We start from the raw sequence: 11,519 nt of genomic DNA on the forward strand, positions 1-11,519 counted from the left end.
ACTTTTCTGAATTCATGTCTTAGCTTTAGTCCAATTCAGAACTGGTATCTCATGTCCTGCGCAGCTGATTTCATATTCATCAACAAACATATGATTTTAGTGAAGTACTATGCTGTCTTTAGTCAACTTCAGGAAGTGTTTTTTTTTTTTTTGTTTTTTGTTTTTTTTTATTAGAAATGAATAAGTGTGCAAATTCTTTTGGTTACAGTTTGTTGATAACCGTCACTCTCTTCCAGAACACCCAGGAACTTAGCTTCAACAATGTAAATCTGGACTGTGACAAGTCCAGACCAGACTTTTATAAATGCATTGCTGTACTGCTGAATAAACCCTTGTGGTCAGCAGTGTTTCCTTTTTTAACTGAGGGACTGACTGCTCTAGCTATAAGCTCATCATTATAAACACCTGATTTCTTGTGTTCACACCACTACTTTCTGGCTCCAGTAAAGTCAGAAGTAGTCAGCTTATCCAACATACAAATAAGACCAAGGGATTGAATAGAATAAAAGATCAGTGCAGGGTAGCTTTGCTTTTCAATTGCGCAGAAAACTCAAAACCACCTGTGTTTTTTCATTTCTTCACTGACCCTATTCTTTGCCATCTTTTCCCTTTCATAGCCGGTGTTACCTTCTCATTAGTATCCCAGTAGGATCCAGCCTTCACGGAGAAAGGATGCTGAAGCTCTCACTGTAGAAACCTGTACCCCTGCTTGCGTTTTCATGGCAGAAACCTGGGGTTATATTTGCTACCCTTTATCTCCTAGGCTTTCATGAAAGAAATGGCATTTGAGAAGCAAATGCAATAAGGAATCTAAAAAGACCAAAAAGGGTACTTGAGGATTTCATCTCCAGCCGAGCAGAGATGTTTAAGAGAAGCGTTGCAATCTTTATTCAGAAATGGACCCGATTCGGAAGGCTTTTAGTGCAGTGAAATCACACACTTGATAATCATCAGACACGATTTTTCACAGTGAACGGCCATCACAGAGCCCCATTTTAAGACTCTAAACTTATTTTCCCCACTCTGTAAAAGTTCAAAATCAGTGCTATTGTGAGTATAGCCTGTCTTTAAAATCAGTAGGTTCCCCGACTTCCTTTCCTAAAGCAAAAAGCATTTTCTATATACACATAGAAGACACATCAAGAATTCCTGGGATTTGGGCATATGCACAGAAGTTACATTCAGTTTGTGGAGTAGCACCTCCTAAGGGCACACAAGTGAGGGGAGAAGGGTTGCCTGGAATCTTTGGGGCAAATTCATGTGTCAGAAGCTGGCACTGTGGGTGATTACTGGCAGAAATCTGACTTGTTCTTATTTCAAATAAGTTCTCTTGAACTATCTGGAGTCTGGTTCACCCTGGACTTGGATGTAAAGTGGGGGAGACAGTCTCCTCAGCTCTTGGTTTTGGGTGTTGTGTTTTCAGGGAGATGCAACTAGTCTATTGATAGTAATTCTATTTCTGCCTAGACAGATTTTTCAGGGTTGGAGGTCACATAGGAAAGCAGAAATGGTGAAATAAGAAGTCTTCATTAATCTCCTTTTGGAAGAGCCATGACTCTCTCAGAACAGAGAGTATATATCCTTAACCTTACTGCTCTCTAAGCAGTTTCTCCTACCTGTGAAGGAACTGCTTTAGGCACAGTACATTGCAAATAATGAAACCCTTCCTAATTATCTAAAAACACAGCTGAAAGAGCAAGCTGAAAGCTCTCTGTGCCTGTATCTTTGTCCCAGTATGAACCCGATTCTGTCCGTATCCCCATGCTTTTATTTTTGGCTGTTAGTAGTCAAGCCTTTAACAGTCAAGCCATCTCTTAAGCCTTCTGCATGGTTTTAAACACTGTGCTCAGTTTTGGAGTGTTTCCAGTGTTGTGCCTTGATTCCACCAGCCCTGGCCAGGAATGAGTCTTCAGTGCTAAATTCTTGACATGAGAGTGAGAAAATAGTCAGTATTGGGTATATTTTTATGAGCGAATGAACCAAATAATCCTTAAATAAGAAAAGATATCACTGAAAAAAATCTCTTTACTCAAAACATCAAAGAACTAGTCATGTTAGGAAAATCATAATAAGGCAGGCACAAATGTTCACAAATGCAGCACCTTTAACTGATAATATTCATAGTGCCACAGGAAAAAGTAGAATGAGAATTGGATGTAGGGACAAGAGATGTGGGCTGTAGGTTTATTCTCAAGCTCCCTAGCATGCTATGTGCATGATTAAACTTTTTAGAAATATCCTTTCTTGATATGCTCAGGCTGTGGTGATGAAACATAAGGATACAGAGTTTTATTACAGTTGAACATGGCATTGTACAGATAAACTATCAAACACTTTTCATGGAAATGGCCCTAATAAAGATTCTACTTTCAACCAAATTGGATAGGCTTCTCTGACTCTATTTCTCAACCAGGCTAGGCCTGGGCATCTTTTAGTAAAAGTTCTCGCTAATCTATTTTGAGGAGAAACTCCTCTTCTTTCAGACATGATCAAGTTCCTCCCCATTTAACATTTCTATCTAAGCTCTTGACCTGCCTTTTGCAAGAATCTTGTTAGAACACCTTAGCTTAACTTTTGTTGACACTTTCATAATACAAATCCAAGGTGATATTTTGTCCCTATTATCCATTTAAGCCAATCTTTATTTCTTTTGCAACTACTGTTTGCTTGATATTTTGAATTAAGATATTTTACAATGATGGATCATTTGACTCATTCCTTCAAAAAACTTCATTTCTTCACTGCCCCTAAATTTACCTGATACCTTACTAGCACCTGTTGTAAATCTTCTTTCTTCCCACTTAAAAAATGTTGGATCTCCCTTTCCCACTGATACTCTGCCCCCAAGATAACTTTCTATGTCTTTTTGCAAACAGGAGACTGTTAACTTTTGTTGACACTTTCATAATACAAATCCAAGGTGATATTTTGTCCATATTATCCATTTAAGCCAATCTTTATTTCTTTTGCAACTACTGTTTGCTTGATATTTTGAATTAAGATATTTTACAATGATGGATCATTTGACTCGTTCCTTCAGAAAACTTCATTTCTTCACTGCCCCTAAATTTACCTGATACCTACAGTTTTCATATCATTACACTAAGGACTTGGCAGGAAAGTATTCCTCAATTCCAGTCATACCTGAAGTTTGCCCTTATTTTTACATAATTTTAATCATTTTAAGTAACAAACAAAATATGTTAGAAGAATTGGAATGCCATCAAGCATATCCTATCTCCTACCTATAATCTCATTCACATAAGAGAGTCTTACAAACCTTTATCCAAACACAAACATATGAGAACAATTCATAACAGGTTTTTATTCCTACAATTAGGCATTGAAATATCATGACTGTATCTAATATATTTCCATAATTAAAGATTTTAGCTTAATGAGTCAAATTTTGACTACAGTCTCTCAAATATGTCATAAACATTTGTTGAATAATAATCCTTCATATGAACAACTGGTCTACCCATGAGCACCTGCAGTCCCTTGAAACCTTGTCTATCTACATAGGTGTCAATGAGAACTGTATATGTGGTCCATTCATGACTAATACACATACATTTGTATGTGTGCTTTCCATAGTATGTGATTTCGCTTGTCTTATATGTCTTTGATATCTCTCATTTGAACATAAGATTCTTGAGAGCTTGTGTTCCTAGCTCACATTGACAATGTGGGAGAGTTGGAGTAGGTGCTAGAGCTATAATAGGAGCTAGTATTTATAGCCGCTTACTAGGAGCCACATGATTTACTAGCACCTGTTGTAAATGAACTAAATTAATTATATTGATAGCTTGACGGTGTGTGTCTAATTTTTATCAACATTTTCTTGAAGAGGAAACTGAGGCACAGCACGCGCAAGTTAAGTAACTTGCTAAAGTCTCCCTACCAATAAATAATGAAGCTGGGTCTCAAACCCATAAAATTCAACTCCAGATTCCAAGCTACTGATGAGGTCTCTTTTATAGCCTGACTCGTGGCAAGCAATAAATTCTTGCTGGTTAATTAATTTGGATATATGAGAAGATTAAATTTTTTTTCCCTACCATTTGCTCAGTCTTAAAAGAACTGTGCTGGAGAACATGGGCTGGCAAGTTTGACATCTTTGAGCTGGTTTGCTTGAAGAGACGCCCGCTGTTCTGGAAATAACTTCAGCATGCCGCTGTGTTATGCCAGACTCCCAGCTAGCTTTAAATCGTGTGGGTCACAACTGTAAATGCCCTGGCCTTTTTCTTGTTGGGATTCTGAGTATGCCGAGCTTACATAAGGAGATGTTGCTGAAACAAGGAAGAAAGGTGATTGGATTCAGGAATATTTGCTCAGGGCGAGAAACAATAGAAAATTAGCCTGAAGGGGAAGGGCTCCCCCCAATATCAGTTTTTCATTTTCCAGAGAATTCATTGTGCCTCTAAGCAAGTCATTCTACTTCACTCTGCTTGCTTACATCTTTCTAAAGTGTCTGAGATAATTCCAAGCCTTCGGGAGGCAGATGGAGAGGCCAGATGAGCTAAATAAGAAAATAGAAAGAACAATTTATTATTGTGTGCTCTAGATGTACTAAACAACAGAAAATTGATGAAAATTTCGGATGAGTCAAGGTTTAGAGGTTGCAGGTAGCACCCCTACAGACAAGGCACCATGCACTGCTCATCTCCTTATCCCTGCCCACTCTGGAACTCTAAAGCTCAACTGAAATGGCCTTTAAAGGTCAATTATTATCCATCTCAGTACAAAAGATCACTGAGAGAGCTCTGACTTGGAATTTTATCAATGCAAAAGAAATTATTTAGACTGTTTTGAATGTACACTATATTCACACTACAACACACCAACGCACCAAAAACGTGGTCAATTCTATGCACATCAGTTGATGCCATAAGTTACCAATTTGTCCTCACATAAAAGGGGTAACTATACTTATTGATCAAGGGAGTCAAGAGAAAAGTCTCTCTTTTCATTAATTATAGGTTTTTATTCATGTTCTCCTATCTCATATGTATGTCTCTTATTATCAGAGCCAAGATCCAAAGACTTTTTTCATTAGTTGCCTTTTCCTTTTGCAAGTGCATCTCAGCCTCTGTGGATGTTGGTTCACAATTTATCCTGTGACCTTTATCAATCGGGAAAGAATTATATGCCCTCAAATAGGTTCCCCAAGAAGTCTACCATGTGATCATGATGTGTTCCTTTAAGATTGGCATATCTACCCCCTCTGTTTTGTGTACTCCCTGATGTGCTATGTGGTAAATACACATAATTTCTCCCCCTAGTTGGAAACCACAAGACAGGCAAAGCTTTGCTGTTCAGCATTGTGAAAAATCCCTCTGCTTAACACAGTCCTACACTTGCAAACAAAAGCAAAGCAAACCAAACATGCATAATATCATTATTCCGGTTTCATTAAGCTTTTATTGCCTTAATATCAAGATGCCTAGGGAACTTGGATTTTTCTTTAAGAAAACACAAGTCCTTTGTGTGTGAGAGAGACTGTGGTGAAGTAGAGGGAGGACAGAGAAGCACATCAGGAAAGGAGAGAAATACTCACTGAATACCATATCTGATATGACAGCATTAGTTATGGTTAGGCATTGTGTTGGGTATTCACCAGAAAGGATTACTCAGAAATGTGATAAGCCAATAGAAAGTCTTTATTAGCTGGCCAGAGACTACACTAAGTACTCTAGTATAGCACTGCGCCTTTCTTGGGGTGAGCTTTAAGCACAAAACCCATTTTCTGGGTTGACATACTTCAGTTAACAAGAACAGTTAGATGGAAATGGAACTACAGAATTCAAAATGTAATGTTAGTACATTTTGAGACTTTCCCAGAACTATGGACTTTGATGGATTAGGGTTTTGTTTTAGATTTTGGCATACAGTGCTGTTTATGTGCTAAGTTTTACAGCCTGAATGGTACTTCCATCATGAAGTCAGTTGTGCTAAGGTCTGGGGGCCTATGAAGGCCTAGGGCACTGTTACAGGTATATTAGTTCATTTCAAAGGGATTCATCTTTAGGGCAAAGTGAAGTGGAAACTCAAGGGTTGTTTGAATGGTGCTTTGCTGGAGCAAAGATATGAAGGAATATATAGCTGAAGAGGTCACAGGTGAAAGAATAAGGCAGACCCATGAAGGAAAATTTTACTAAAGCAGACATAGGGGAGAGGATGTTCTGCTAAAGCAAGTGCATAAACATAAAAGGCCACATGATGAAGGATTCTCTGCTCACAACACAAATGTATTGGTCTGTATTACACTGAGTAGTTGAGCTGCATTTGTTGGGACTCAATAAGGAGAAATGCACCAAAAATCTTCTGGTGGTGTGCTGCAGTTCCTTGCTGCATCTATTGACTCAGGTTAGTTGGCAGAGTGATGTTAGCTGAGATAGATGCACATGCTGAGGCAAGACAAGTGTTGAGGCAAGAACTCTGGAGGACCCATGATATTTGGAAGTATAAATATGATTTGATGGACAGTGATGGGGCCTGAGCTAGGGTAACTTATAGAAGTAGCTGTGCAATGCTCGTGGGTCTTGTATCACTGATCTTTACTTCCCTGAGAGAGGCACAGCAGAGAACTTCTCCTGGTATCCCTCTGGGTCCCTCCTGCTGACTAATGCTAAGGCTGAGGCCTGGCTGTCTCTGCTAGGTCATGCCACCACTGTTGCTAACCTGACTCTAACTGGATTGCTGGTGTAGCCATGAAGTGTTTTTGAGTAGAACTGAGCTACCACTGCTCATCTGTGAACTGAACTGCCAGTTTCCAGACAACACAGACAGGAATTGCTTCAAAGAATCTTTCTAAACAGGTCCACTTATCCTGTATCTTTTCATTCCCACTCCCTTTGGTGGATGGTGGGCTAAAAGGGAGGTTAAAACATTAAGAACCATCATTAAAAATAAGGTTTGAAAAATAATCAAGTTATAACATGTCATCTGAAGATAGAGTGGTGTCTGTTCACTTCCATCTCTCTCCAGTCATTTAATTTTTTTCACAATTATCAGAGATTGTTTGGAATATAAGGAAAAGCTCTGCATTGGGAATTCTGCAGACTATGACGGTGGACTAGGTAAAGAAGCCTGGACACTTATGCCCTAGTTTTCAATAGGTGCTGCCGTGTATCCAGGTATAAGGTGTACTATGTTTAGTATTCATGGTCAGTTTGACAGATTCTAGTGTGACCTGAGAGATGGGCCTCTGAGCTTGCCAGTGAGGAATTCTGTTAATTGATATGAGAAGATCCGTCTTAATTGCGGGCTGGGCCATTCCCTGAGCAGAGGATTCTGAACTGTAGAAAATTCAGATAGGACACTGATATGCATGCAGTCATTGCTGTTTCCTGACAATGTGGGAGTGAGATGATCAGTTGCTGCAAAAATCCTGCTGCCTTGGCTTCTCAGGGGACTGTACCTTGAACTGTGAGCTAAAATGAAACCTTTCTCTCTTAAGTTGATTTTGTCAGAGTATTTTTATCATAAGAATGGGAAAAGAAATGATACTAGATAATGTGAAACCATGTCAAGAGCCATCTACACAGGAGGTAACTCTTCGATGGAAGAAGTTGGGTACCTGATTCATATGCACTAGCATTTGTATACATTAATTAAGCTTTGAAATGTAGGCATGGACAGAGTGAGACTTCCTGTAGTCCGGGTGCAATACAAACGGATGTTCCATTTGATTTGAACTTTTGTTTCTAATTTATGTTTTAGGAAAAGCTCAGATTTGTTGGACAGCCCTGTCCTCTCACATCTGAGAAAATGTGCTTAATGAACTGTTACCCTATGTACATGGTATGATGATAACCTTTTCATTATACTGGTTAAACGACTGAAAAGGAGCAACTCAAGGGAAGAGAGCTTGATTTGGGCTCTTGGTGTGATGGGAGATAGTTTATCACAGCAGGGAAAGCACAGCGCCTTGCAGATTGTTAAGAGGACCTGCTCTGAACTCTGAAAGCCAGGCGGCAGAAACAAGATAGGAAATAGAGGTAAACCCAAAGACCTCCCCTGCTAAGGCATCTACTTCCTCCAGCCTAGCCCAACCTCCCCAAGGTTTCATGGCCTCTCAGTACAGCACCACCAAGGACTAAGGGTTCAAACACATGAACTTACAGGAGATACACCTTGTAGAATTTGACCTGTATTGATTGTCCTATGATGAAAGCAATTTAGCTCTGTAAACTAAACAGATCATTGGAGATCATACAGTTTTGCTCTTTCAATTGGGTGGGAAGGATGCCAAGCTATCTTGAGAAAAGGTCACATTTTAATTCCATCTTTATTTCTCAATATTCACAGAGAAAAGTTGTGTTCTTTGAAGTTTACAGTAGAACGGAAACTGAAGTCTTTGAGTCCATGTTACCTTGGTATCAGCTATACCAGGATTTCTCCTTTCTATATAACTGCATAATTAATGGAGCAGGTGTCCATGTGACTGTGGGTGACAGTACTCAAGATAGTACTATTTTACCTGAGGAACATATATAAATATATAGACATTATAATTATATATATATATATATATATATATATACACACACATATACACACGCACACATATATACATATATACTTACACACACACACACACACACATATATATATATATATATATATATATATATATATATGTACCTGAGTATATATGTACTTAGACATAAATATGTACAAATATTTACATATACATTATACTTATACTTGTACATATATATGTATAAGTTGATAAGGTATACATTTGCCTGTGAAATGTATATAATTATATCCTTATATACATATATACTTATAAAAACACATATAAGTATGTGTATATAGATATATAGATATATAGATATATAGATATATAGATATATAGATATACACACATACATATACACACACACATATATACTTCTTCTATACATTCCTCAGGTAAAATAGTACTGCCCAAAATGCTGTTACCCACAGTCATTGTGGATACCTTGCTCCCTATAAAAAAAATATATGTTATTTTAAAAGAGTTAAAGTCTGCACCTCCTGCTTTCTATACCCTGCATGTACAGAGAGAGAAGTCACACCTCATCTGTCCCCATCTATCAAATTTTGTCTAATCATTTCATATGAATGAAGATTTTTATGAGACAAACTCAGCACACAATAGATAAGCAAGAGGTGCAAATTCCATTGCTACCCCTCTCAAGTAGTACACTAGCTACATGCATATATTCAAATATGAATATAGAAAAATATGGGAAAGGAGGAGGGGAGAGGAGAAAAGATAATGAAGAGAAGGAGAAACACAGACACAGAGGCAGACAGACATACCGACAGAGATAGATGACATAGGTGATACAGATACAGATGATATAGATATAGTTATACTTATATACATTCCTCAGGTAAAACCATATTTGGCACTTTTCCTCAGATCCAATTTTCTGCTCCCCGAAGTAGACATATTTCATTTATTCTGGCTGAAGAATTAAATATCACATTTTAAAGAGAAGACAACAGATGAGGAACAGCTATTTATCCTATTTATTTTACTTTATTCCTATAAACCTTGTATTTTTAAACCAATGAGAGAACTTATAGGCAGATAAATGCTTTACACACCATAAAAATGGAGCACCCTTGGAGCTAATAATTTAAGCCAGAAAACTGAACATTTCATTTGGACTTCATTGGACAGCAGGCTCATTTAGTGAGGCTGCTTGGATGTTCTTTTTAAGCCACTTACTTTGTGTCTGGCATACTGTCTAGAAAATGCAACGTTTCATTATCAAACGGCAACACTAGTGCTATGGCATGGGAGTCATCAAAGGAATAGCAGATATGCCATCAGTCCCAAATAATAAGGCTGGTTAATATCACTCATTGTTGGTCTTTGCAGCATATCATGTCTGAGAATCTAATTATAGTGCAATTGACCTATATAAAATTTCAATGATGTCTTTTGTATCCAGTTTGCATTTTCATTTATTTAACAAGCGTTTATAGGATGCGTACTGTGTGATAGAAGCAGTGCTTAGCACTGACAAATCCACAAAAAGTAAGAGTGAAATCAGCCAGCAGTAATGCCATTGGCATTGAAAAATTGAAATTACAGTTTTAAACATTGGATTTACTTTAACTCACTGAATATTGTCTGTCTTCTTAACCCCACTGTCTTATGGAATAATAAACAGAAGTTGTTGGACATACAGATTTAAAACAAACAGTTCTGAAAAAGCCAAGAATCCATTAAAATTCTTATTATGTCAAGCTTAAATATATTCTTGGTTTAAAAAAACAGGAGATGCTGGGCAGTGGTGGCATACACCCTTAATCCCAGCACTGGGGAGGCAGAGGTACGCAGACCTTTGAATTTGAGGCCAGCCTGATCTACAAAGTGAGCAACTTCCTGGATACTCAGTACTTACAAAGAAAATCTGGCTTGAAAAACCAAAACCAAAACAAGCAAGCAAGCAAGCAAACAAACACTAAAACAAAAACAAACAAACAAAAGCACAATAAAAGGAGAAAATGGAGGATCCCTTGTGATGGTTGGCTTTTCATTGTCAACATGGCAACACTATTCAGAATCACCTAAGAAGGGAGTTTCAGTGAGGGATTACTTTTTGCAATTGGGTTAATTGATAGTCAAAGACACACCTTGATTGAGAAGCACTATTTCATAGGATAGGCTTTGTACTGAATTCAAGAGGAGAGGAGCTGGGCACTGAAGGGCATGTATTAATTCATTGTCTCTGCTCTTGAGTATAGATGTAATTATGTGACTGACTGCTTCTGGTTCCTGCTGCCTTTAATTCTCAATAATGATGAACTGTCACCTGGAGTAGTGAGCTAAATACACCATTTCTCCCCAAACAAAACTAGACACATCTCATCTCAGAGCTTCCTTCCTTCTTTCTTTTCTTTCTTCCTTCTTTTCCCCTCCTTCCTTCCCTTCCTTCTTTCCTCTCTCTCTTTTCAGCTGGTGAGGAAAGTATACTTGAAAGTACAAAAATCATCATGAGGGTTGCATTTAGACCAGTGGATCATTTCCCTGTTTTGCTGAGGGAAAAAGGACAAAGACAAATAGTCAAAAAGACTATTAATAAAACAATCTAGTATTTCTGATAAATGTCTGCTTAGATCTTTTGCTAATAAAGAGAGATTTTTTTAATCAGGAAAAAAAAAAGATACTAGAAAACTCTAAAGTCCAAAATAACTTCAAGTGTGTCTGTGTGTCTGTGTGTGTTTCTCTCTGTGTGTATGTCTCTCTGTACATCTCTGTACATGTGTTTGTTTGTCTCTGTGTGTCTATGTCTATTTTATCATGTATATTAATATGTTTGCACTTATATCATTTGCTCATAAATTGATTTATATGAATCTGTAAGACTAAATCAAAAAAGTATCAGGAGTGTTATACAGACCCTAAGAGAACACAAATGTCAGCCCAGGCTACTATACCCAGCAAAACTCTCAATAACCATAGATGGAGAAACCAAAGTATTCCATGACAAAAACAAATTCACACAATA

Source organism: Mus pahari, chromosome 9, assembly GCF_900095145.1.
Source record: "Mus pahari chromosome 9, PAHARI_EIJ_v1.1, whole genome shotgun sequence".
Taxonomy (NCBI): Eukaryota; Metazoa; Chordata; class Mammalia; order Rodentia; family Muridae; genus Mus; species Mus pahari.